General features: G+C 40.1%; 1 pseudogene; it reads right to left on the bottom strand.

Moving 5' to 3' along the window:
- Window positions 1-4,519: 4,519 nt before the first annotated feature.
- On the bottom strand, window positions 4,520-5,299 carry LOC123114754 (uncharacterized; annotated as a pseudogene).
- Between the last annotated feature and the right edge of the window lie 4,660 nt (window positions 5,300-9,959).

Here is a 9,959-nt window from a genome sequence, read left to right as displayed (position 1 = left end):
AGAATGCAGTATGATGCTATGACCATATAAATTGGTCATAGTTGTTTAAAAATAATATGTTAAAATCATGACAGCTATTTTATGACCTAAGAAATTCAAAAATAAAATAGGAAACCTTCTCATTGTGTCACCAAAATGTGAACGAGTTTTCAGAAAAAAATAACAAACATGAAAAAAGATAAATATCTTCAAAAAGGTGTAGTGAAAAATGAGTTTTTTTTGCAAAAATAAACATTTTTCATTTTTCGAGTGCCCAAAAGGAGGTATTTTGTGAAGGACCTCCCAAATAATTGTTGCAAAATCGGACCAAATCATTTTTCTAAAATACTAGGCCATATTTCATGTACAATTGACAAAATGGTTGGGTGTCAAAAGTTTTGATCCACCTCTGGTGAAAAAGACAAATTCCCACCGATTCAGCTGGAAGCGGGTCAAATTTGAACTGTAGGTGCCTCATAGTTTGCTATTTATTTTTTCAAAAAATCATTTCTAGGTACATAAGTACCTATTTAATCAGAGAAACACCAAAAAAATTCCAAGATTCAACCACTAGCTAGGAACGGTCATTCTCGCCGTTTTGACCGCATTTTGAAACGGACATAAAAAATTCAAAAATATTCAAAAAATTAGGAAACCTTCGCATTGTGTCATTATATGTGGCCAAGTTCCCAGGAAAAATAACAAACTTGTAATACAGCAATTATTTTTAAAAAGTTTCTCAGAAACGAGCTATCACGTGTGGAGATCAATGGCTTTCAAGCCAAATGATCAATCTTATGGCCACATTCATGGCATAGTTTGTTCAAATGATCTCATATTGTGCACAAGGGTACATCTTGGAATTCCAAACAATGTTGCCTAAGGAAGTTTTCATTTTCTTTGCACGGAAAATTTATTTTTGATTTTCCGAGTGCCCAAAAGGAGGTTTTTTGTGAAGGAACTACCAAATAATTGTTGCAAAAATGGACCAAATCAATTTTATAAAATACTAGGCCATATATAATGCACAATTGACAAAATGGTTGGGTGAAAAAAGTTTTGATCCACCTTTGGTGAAAAAGACAAATTGTCGCCGATTAAGTTGGAAACGGGTCAAATTTGAACTGCAGCTGCCTCATAGTTTGCTATTTATTTTTTCCAAAAATAATTTCTAGGTACATAAGTATCTATTTAATTAGAGAAACACCAAAAAAATTCCAAGATTCAACCACTAGCTAGGAACGGTCAAGCCCGCCGTTTTGACCGCATTTTGAAACGGGCATAAAAAATTCAAAAAAATCAAAAAATTGGGAAACCTTCACATTGTGTCATTATATGTGGCCAAGTTCCCAAGAAAAATAACAAACTTGTAATACGGTAATTATTTTAAAAAAGTGTTCTCAGAAATGAGCTATCATGCGTGAAGATTCATGGCTTTCAAGCCAAATGATCAATCTTATGGCCACATTCATGGCATAGTTTGTTCAAATGATCTCATATTGTGCACAAGGGTGCATATTGGAATGGCAAACAATGTTGCCTAAGGAAGTTTTCATTTTCGTTGGACGGAAAAACCATTTTCCATTTTTCGAGTGCCCGAAAGGAGGTTTTTTTGTGAAGGAACTACCAAATAATTGTTGCAAAATTGGACCAAATCATTTTTATAAAATACTAGGGCATATTTAATGCACAATTGACAAAATGGTCTGGTGCAAAATTTTTTGATCCACCTCTCGTGAAAAAGACAAATTTCTGCCGATTCAGTTGGAAGCGGGTCAAATTTGAACTGTAGCTGCCTCATAGTTTGCTATTTATTTTTTCCAAAAATCATTTCTAGTTACATAAGGACCTATTTAATCATAAATACATGGTTTGGTGGTGATACGTCGAGGGTTGGGCGGTGGCCGAGGGCCCCAACTCTAGAGCGCGTAAACTCGCATGGCCGCCGCGTGATCACCGCGTGACCGTGGCGTTGCCATGTGTTCTGGGCGGCCTAGGCATGTCTAGTGGGTTGGGCACTCCCCAGGTTGGTGCTAGGAAGAAAATTACAACATAAGATTCTCACGAGGAGACCGATCGATGCTCAAACATGAATTAGCAGCCAAGTGTTTGATTAGCGGTACGGGAAATGTACATGGCTAATGGGCGTGAGTTTTGGATGAGGATGATCAGTTACTAAGAAGAACGTCTTCACAAATTTTCAGCTCAAAAGGAGGAGCCTAGGTGGTACTTGCTTTGCAAACCACCACACTGGACATAAATACGAATGTTGAAGCTCGGCTCAAAATAATGAATGGATTGAGCTGGCATTTGGTGGAGGATGGTTATTTGGTCATAGGAAAGCACTGTAGAAAATGGATACCATTTGGACATGCCAAAGTGGTACTTCCTTCACAAAGTGCTACTCTGAACAGAATAGGAAAATGAATATTTTTGAATTAGTTTTGAACTAGGCAAGGAAGGTTTTTACATATTTGACGAAGATATGACCCAAAGAATTTATGAGATTTTTTTGGGAATTTTGGGAATGACAGAAATATAGGTTGCTTCACAACCTATGGCAAAAACTGCCACATGGACATGACACATAGGCAAAACTGATGAGGTGGCGCCTAGTCATAGCAACCCACCACAATTTACAAGGCTATGACCATCTATATTGGTCGTTAACAACTAGAAATAAGGCAGCAGACTAGCGATGTTTGCTTTATGACCTTTTCGTGTGAGGAAATTACGACCTTTCTGACCAAAATGGTCGCAATGGTTTAGGGTTTGGAGCCCCGAACAGCTTTTGACCAATTGGTCTGAAATGGTCATAAATTTATGACCAATTCTTCGAGGGTCACTGACAGAAGGTCATAAGTTGACATATTTCTTGTAGTGGTGGTCTCCTCCGTGGCGGCGACGATGATCGATGGAAAGAGCAGTAGCGGAGCAAGCAGTCCACTTGGTTTTTGCATTTTTTTTCTTTAGACTTTTGCTATGCAGTCCGCATGTTTTTTCATGGTTTTCAGGTTTTGCAAGCCGTGTCGGAGTTGATCAAAGTGTGTGCAGTCCTCCACGATCAAAAATTGCAGTATGGATTGATGGGCATGTGCGGTTAAAAAATGAAAAAAAAAACTCTTGGGCGCGCTCGGCCGGCCTAGGGCGGCAAGAAAAAAATGTGTTTAAAAGTTTCATGCAGTGCACTCTATTTCTGTAAATGACTTTAAATGGTATTTGCAGCTCACTTTGGTTTCCTGTCTGCAGCTCACTTTGGTTTCACTTGCCTAAGGCGTAGTGCATTCGTTGCAGCTCACTCCATTCTTGTTTGTTGAGGAAGTTTGAATATGGACATAGTTTGAAAAATATAATGAAGCAGTACACTACCATTGACTATCATCAACACCTGCAGTGTGTTTGGTCCTCGGTGCCGTTCACTTTTGAAAGTGATACTGTTCACTTGCGCACAACATTGAAGTGTGAAATTAGATTAGTAAAACAAAAAAAGTAATGCGGTTCACTTTGATATATGTCGCGGTCCACTTGCCCTCGCCTCTGCGGTCCACTTTTGTTCATAAAAAATGACAAAAAAACTCACAAAAACTCATCTGGGAAAATTTACGCCCGACAAAACAAATCATGAGTTCACTTGACTGTCTGATACAGTGCGGTTTTCTGTCCGATGCAGTGCGATTCACTTTCTCGTCCTTGAAAAAATTACGTTTGAATAAAAGAAACCATGCAGTTCTCTTACCTGTTTGATATAGTGTGGTTTTTCATCCGATGCAGTGCGGTTTTCAGTCGGATGAAGTACCCACGTCGATTTGGGTGTCGCGAAAAACAGAGTGTCCGCATTTCGGTAAATTCAAAATTCCTCTCAAACCGTAAAGAATTAGAGAGAGTGTTCTACCTGAAAAAGTTGTGCCTCATCGATATCTTTTCAACGGCGTATAACTCCAATCATTTCGACCAGCGTTTTAAAAAATTTCACGAAAAACGGCCGCTTCCTCCCGTCGTCAACCGCATGATTTTCAAAATTAACTAAAAACCGTAAAGAATCTCAAAAATATTACAACATACAAAAGTTGTGCCTTGTCCGTAGCTTTCCAACGGCGTATTATACGCCTCGTTTCGACAAATGGTTCAAAAACTGGAGCTAAAACAGTACCAAAAATTGAAAACAATTCAAAAAAACGTAATTCCGTGATTTAGTAAATTTGAAACTGCTCTTAAACCATAATGAATTAGAAAAAATAATAGATATGAAAAAGATGTGCCTTGATGATATATTTCCAATGGCGTGTCATTTGCTTTATTTCAATGAGTGGTTTAGAAAAAATCACGAAAATACGCTCGCTGCCACTCATCATCCACCGCACCGTTTTGGAAACTTCTCTTAAACCGCGAGGAATCTTGAAAAGTGTTCAACATGGCGAAGTTGCGCCTAATCCATAGCTTTCCAACGATATATAATACACGTTGTTCCGACAAATGGTTTAAAAACTAGAGCAAAAACAGTATCAAAAAACAACGTGTGCAGTTTTTTTTGACACGAAGTTCATTCGCTTGAGTTGTGCAGCACACTTGGTTCAAACAATGACGTGCACTTGTGTTTAGCATGCAGTGTGGAAGTGTTATCAGAATAGTTATTCTGCTAATATTAGCAGAATAGACGGGCTGTATATATATATATATATATTACAACTGATTGTAGAATAATATTTTACAATAGGCAAGCCCCTATATAAGGTAGTTTTGAATCGGAGACTGACCCGACTAGACAACACCTGCCTGGATTCCGAAAACAGATCCCCCGACCAAGCACCCTCGGCCCCGACCCCAGCCGCACTGGCGGCAGCGGCACTCCCAGTGGCCGCCGCCACCTCCTCAAGGGAGCGTCCTTCCCCGACACCCTCCAAGGCTACCCCACCCTCGGTAGCCCTATCCGCGGCGAGCCCTGCTTCCCCCTCGTCCACCGCCACCATGGGCGTCGACGGCACAGTGGCCCCCTCCCACTTCCGGCGCGGAAGCTGCCGCGACAGCTGCTGCATGGCGCCGCCGACGGAGGCACCGAGGTTGGACCCGGCTTGCCCGAGCCGTCTGCCGATCTCCACGAAGGACGCGACGGCCACAGCCGGGAGGTCGACACCGACCGCGAAGGGGGTGGAGGGGAGCTCGATGTCAAAGGGGAGGAGATTGAGCGGCGGGGCAGGCCACATGAGCTACGGTGTATGCACGTGGAGGTGGAGGAGCAGCCCCAAGACGCCCTGCGTGAGGCGGTAGGCCAGGTCCTGCCCGTGCTGCGCGCGCCCAGCAGCGCGTCTAGGGAGATCTCCATGGATGGCGGTGGTACGGGGCATCGGGCGGAGGCGCGCCCCGGTGTAGCGGATTAGCTCGAGCAACGGCGAAATAGACTGGTAGTAGCCTGTGTATCCCTACCATCGAGGTGTTCGACGGGAAGTACAAAGGTAGCAGTAATGGGAAGTACATACAATATTTAGGTAGAAGTACAGAGCAGTACAACATGCGAGCGAGGAAGTACCTGCTGAGAATCATTCCTGTTAGGGAGGCAGTACCATAGTTACACTGAGAGAAGTACCGAGTAGTTTGAAGTAGTAGTACATGGTGTCCTTTATGCTGGTACTCATCTTTTTCAGCTGCTACTTGGAGCTGTGGAATTAGCAAGCTTAGAGAAGTGCAAAAAAGGTTCTCTGTAGTGAAGAGTAGCAGTACAGAATATCTTGAAGCAGCAGTGCAGATAAAAATGCAAAACTAGCCTTAATAAAAATTGTGTAATTGAGAAGTACAAACCCTATAAGATCAAGAAGTATGAAACTGATATTCCCAAGAAGTACAAGATACATGTCAAAGGAAACTGACTTATGTAAAATAATTTATGAGCAATACAATTTAATCATTTTGAGTAATACAAAAAAATTATTGCAGAGCAGTACGAAACTCGTATTCTACAGGTGCGGGGTTATTACGGGTTCCAATGTTGAGCACAAGCACGAGCTCCTTCTCCAGCAAGAGGTGCGAGTGTAAAATGTACTTCTCTTCATCGTGGCATTCTGTGGCATTCTTTTTACTCCGACGGGCGGCGAGGAGATTGAATGAAATTTTGACCTCCTCAGTGGAGAATTACGGGAAGTACAAAGGTAGCAGTAATGGGAAGTACAAACAATATTTAGGTAGAAGTACAGAGCAGTACAACATGCGAGCGAGGAAGTACCTGCTGAGAATTATTCCTGCTAGGGAGGCAGTACCATAGTTACACTGAGAGAAGTACTGAGTAGTTTGAAGTAGCAGTACAGGGTGTCCTTTATGCTAATTTTGTACTCATCTTTTGCAGCTACTACTTGGAGCTGTGGAATTAGCAAGCTTAGGGAAGTGCAAAAAAGGTTCTCTATAGTGAAGAGAAGCGGCAGTGCAGATAAAAATGCAAAACTAGCCTTAATAAAAATTGTGTAATTGAGAAGTACAAACCCTATAAGATCAAGAAGTACGAAACTGATATTCCCAAGAAGTACAAGATATATGTCGAAGGAAACTGACTTATGTAAAATAATTTACGAGCAATACAATTTAATCATTTTGAGTAATACAAAAAATTATTGCAGAGCAGTACAAAACTCGTATTCCACAGAAGTACAAGGCAAAATTGTGTTCTTTTAAAATAAATCCGAGCAGTACCATTTATTCATTTCGAGGAGTACAATTATTATTATTATTATTATCAGGCAGTAAGAAACTCATATATTCCATAGAAGTACAAGGGTACATGTGAAGGGAATTTGAGTTCTCTGGAAAAAAATTATGGGCAGTACAATTTAATCACTTTGAGAAATACAAAACTTCTTTATTGTCGGGCAGTAAGAAACTCATATTCCACAGAAGTACAATACTATGTTTCCTTGTAACAGGAAAAATCTTGGTATTTTGAATATTGTTCAAAAACCGTGAAGAATTAGAAAAATGTTAAAACACAAAAATTTGCTAAATTTCAATACCTTTCCAATGCCATATCATTTGCATCATTCCGAGGTCGAAAGAACATCAATGATCATATTTTAATAGATCTCAAATTTAGTATTTTCAAAATTGTTTCAAAACTATGCATAATTTGAAAAAACTTAAAAAATGTTTGTAAATTTCAGTAGCTTTCCAACGGTATATCATTTGCGCTATTTCGAGAAGTGGTTAAAAAATTAATATATAATTATTGTTCATCTATTTTGAATGAATCTCGGTATTTTCAAAACTGCTCAAAAAATATGTAAAATTTGAAAAAAAATACATGAAAAAGATGGGAATTTCACTACCTTTCCAACGCCATATCATTTGCATCATTTTGATATCCAAAAATGATCCATGATCATCTTTTAATAAAAACAGATTTTTAGTATTTTCAAAACTGTTCCAAAACTGTGCAAATTTTGAATAAACTTAAAACATGAAAATGTTTGTAAATTTCAGTAGCTTTTCAACGGTATATCATTTGCTATACTCCGATAAGTGGTTAAAGAATTTCGGTCAAAACACTTTTCATTCAGCTTGTGATGATTTCTATTTTTTGAAAATTCATAATAAAAAATTAAAAAAAGTGAAGCAAGTTACAATATAAAAAAAAGTTGAGAGTCTTTTGTAGCTTTCCAACGGTATATCATTTGCGCAATTATGATTAATGGTCTAGAATCTATTAGTGAATTACTACACAAGTACAGAAGAGCAGTACCGACTTTACGAAAAAGAAGCACGGTTGTGTTATGCAGATCAGTGCCAGATCTTTATTCCGGGCAGTACGAGATTATTGCAGAATATTATTCTATCATCGATTGTAGAATAGACGGCGTGTGTGGGGGGGGGGGAGGTAGAGGGGAGGCTGCCAGGAGGGCCCCCAAGTAGGCCCAATACTACTTGGGCTCCTCCCCAAGTGACGCCCCCTGCCATATTTAACCGAGGGATAAGGAAAGAGGGGGGAGATGGAAGGAAGTGGGAATCCTAATCCACACTTTCCTTTCCCTTCTCCCCTTTCCTTACCCTCCTTAGGTTGGCCCATATGGGGGCCGCACCAGCCCCGTGTGGCTGGTGTGTTTCCCCTCTTGGCCCATAAGACCCATATCTTTTCCCAGGGGTGCACGGAACCCCTTCTGGTGACCTGATATGTACCCGGTACCCTCCGGAACACTTCCGGTGTCCGAATGCCATCGTCCTATATATCAATCTTTACCTCTCGACCATTTCGAGACTCCTCGTCATGTCCGTGATCTCATCCGGGACTCCAAACAACATTCTATCACCAAATCACATAACTCATATAATATTATATCGTCATCGAATGTTAAGCGTGCGGACCCTAAAGGTTAGAGAACTATGTAAACATGACCGAGACACCTCTCTGGTCAATAACCAATAACGGAACATGGATCGTCGGTATGACAACATACGTAATTCCCTTTGTCCATTGGTATGTTACTTGCTCGAGATTCGATCATCGGTATCTTCATACCTAGTTCAATATCGTTACCGGTACGTCTCTTTACTTGTGTCGTAATACATCACATCGTGACTAACTCCTTAGTCATTTGCTTGCAAGCTTATGATGTGTATTACCGAGAGGCCCTAGAGGTACCTCTCCGATACTCGGAGTGACAAGTCCTAATCTCGATCTATGCCAACTCAACAAACACCTTCGGAGATACCTGTAGAGCATCTTTATAATCACCCAGTTATGTTGTGATGTTTGATAGCACACAAGGCATTCTCCAGTATCCGGGAGTTGCATAATGTCATAGTCGAAGGAATATGTATTAATAAAGAAATAGCAATAAAACTGAACGATCATTATGCTAAGCTAACGGATGGGTCTTGTCCATCACATCATTCTCCTAATGATGTGATCCCATTATCAAATGACAACTCATTTCCATGGTTAGGAAACCTTAATCATCTTTTATCAACGAGCTAGTCTAGTAGAGGCTCACTAGGGACACATTGTTTGTTTATGTATTCACACATGTATTAAGGTTTCGGATCAATACAATTCTAGCATGAATATTGAACCTTTATCATGAATAAGGAAATATAAAATAACAACTTTATTATTGCCTCTAGGGCATATTTCCTTCAAAATGGACATCTTTTTTGATAAAGGGCGCTTTTATTAACTCAATAAAGATTGACACCGGGCCTCTGCATAGTTAAGATGCACACAACCATCAAACAAACAATCTGACAAAGAATATAAAAATGTCAAAGTGGCAACAGTAAAGCCATATGGGGCCAAAACTATGCCTATGTCGATGGAGAAGGTGGACTGATTTGAAGATTATGCTGCCACCCATGTTGGGTAAAACCTCCCTGGCTACACGCTCCAACCACATACACACCACCTTGAAAAACGATTAGTACTCCGTTTGGTACAAAGTAGATTACGTATGAAGCAAGTGCGTACAATGGTAAATAACCTGCATAGGAGAAGAGATTTTGTCATTAAAAACACATTCATTTCTACATAGCCAAAGCGACCATAGTAAGGCAGACACTCCACTCGTATTAGCGTACTAAAAGTATTTGGTGTTCCATCTAGCCAGTGACCATATATATTGGTAACACTTGTCGGTGGATACAAAATTGACGCTATTTGGATGACTGACCGAGTAGAAATGGAGAGCTAGGTCTTCATGACTCAAGGAACAATATTGGAATCACCCAAACAATATTTTGAGCAAAACTTGCTTAGTTTCATGGTTGTTGTGTGATACCTCCCCGTCGTATCTACTTTTCCTAACACTTTTCCTCTTGTTTTGGACTCTAATTTGCATGATTTGAACAAAACTAATCTGTATTGACGATGTTTTCAGCAGAACTACCATGGTGTTGTTTTTCTGCAAAAATATCGAGATGGAACGAAACTTTGCAAGGATTTTTTATACAATAAAAGAGAATTTATGGAGCCAAGAACCCCCTCCAGGCGCATCCAGGTGGGTTGTCCCCAC

Source organism: Triticum aestivum, chromosome 5B (genome assembly GCF_018294505.1).
Source record: "Triticum aestivum cultivar Chinese Spring chromosome 5B, IWGSC CS RefSeq v2.1, whole genome shotgun sequence".
Classification (NCBI taxonomy): Eukaryota; Viridiplantae; Streptophyta; class Magnoliopsida; order Poales; family Poaceae; genus Triticum; species Triticum aestivum.
The sequence above is the reverse complement of the archived record's forward strand: the minus strand, read 5'-3'. Positions and strand labels throughout refer to the sequence as shown.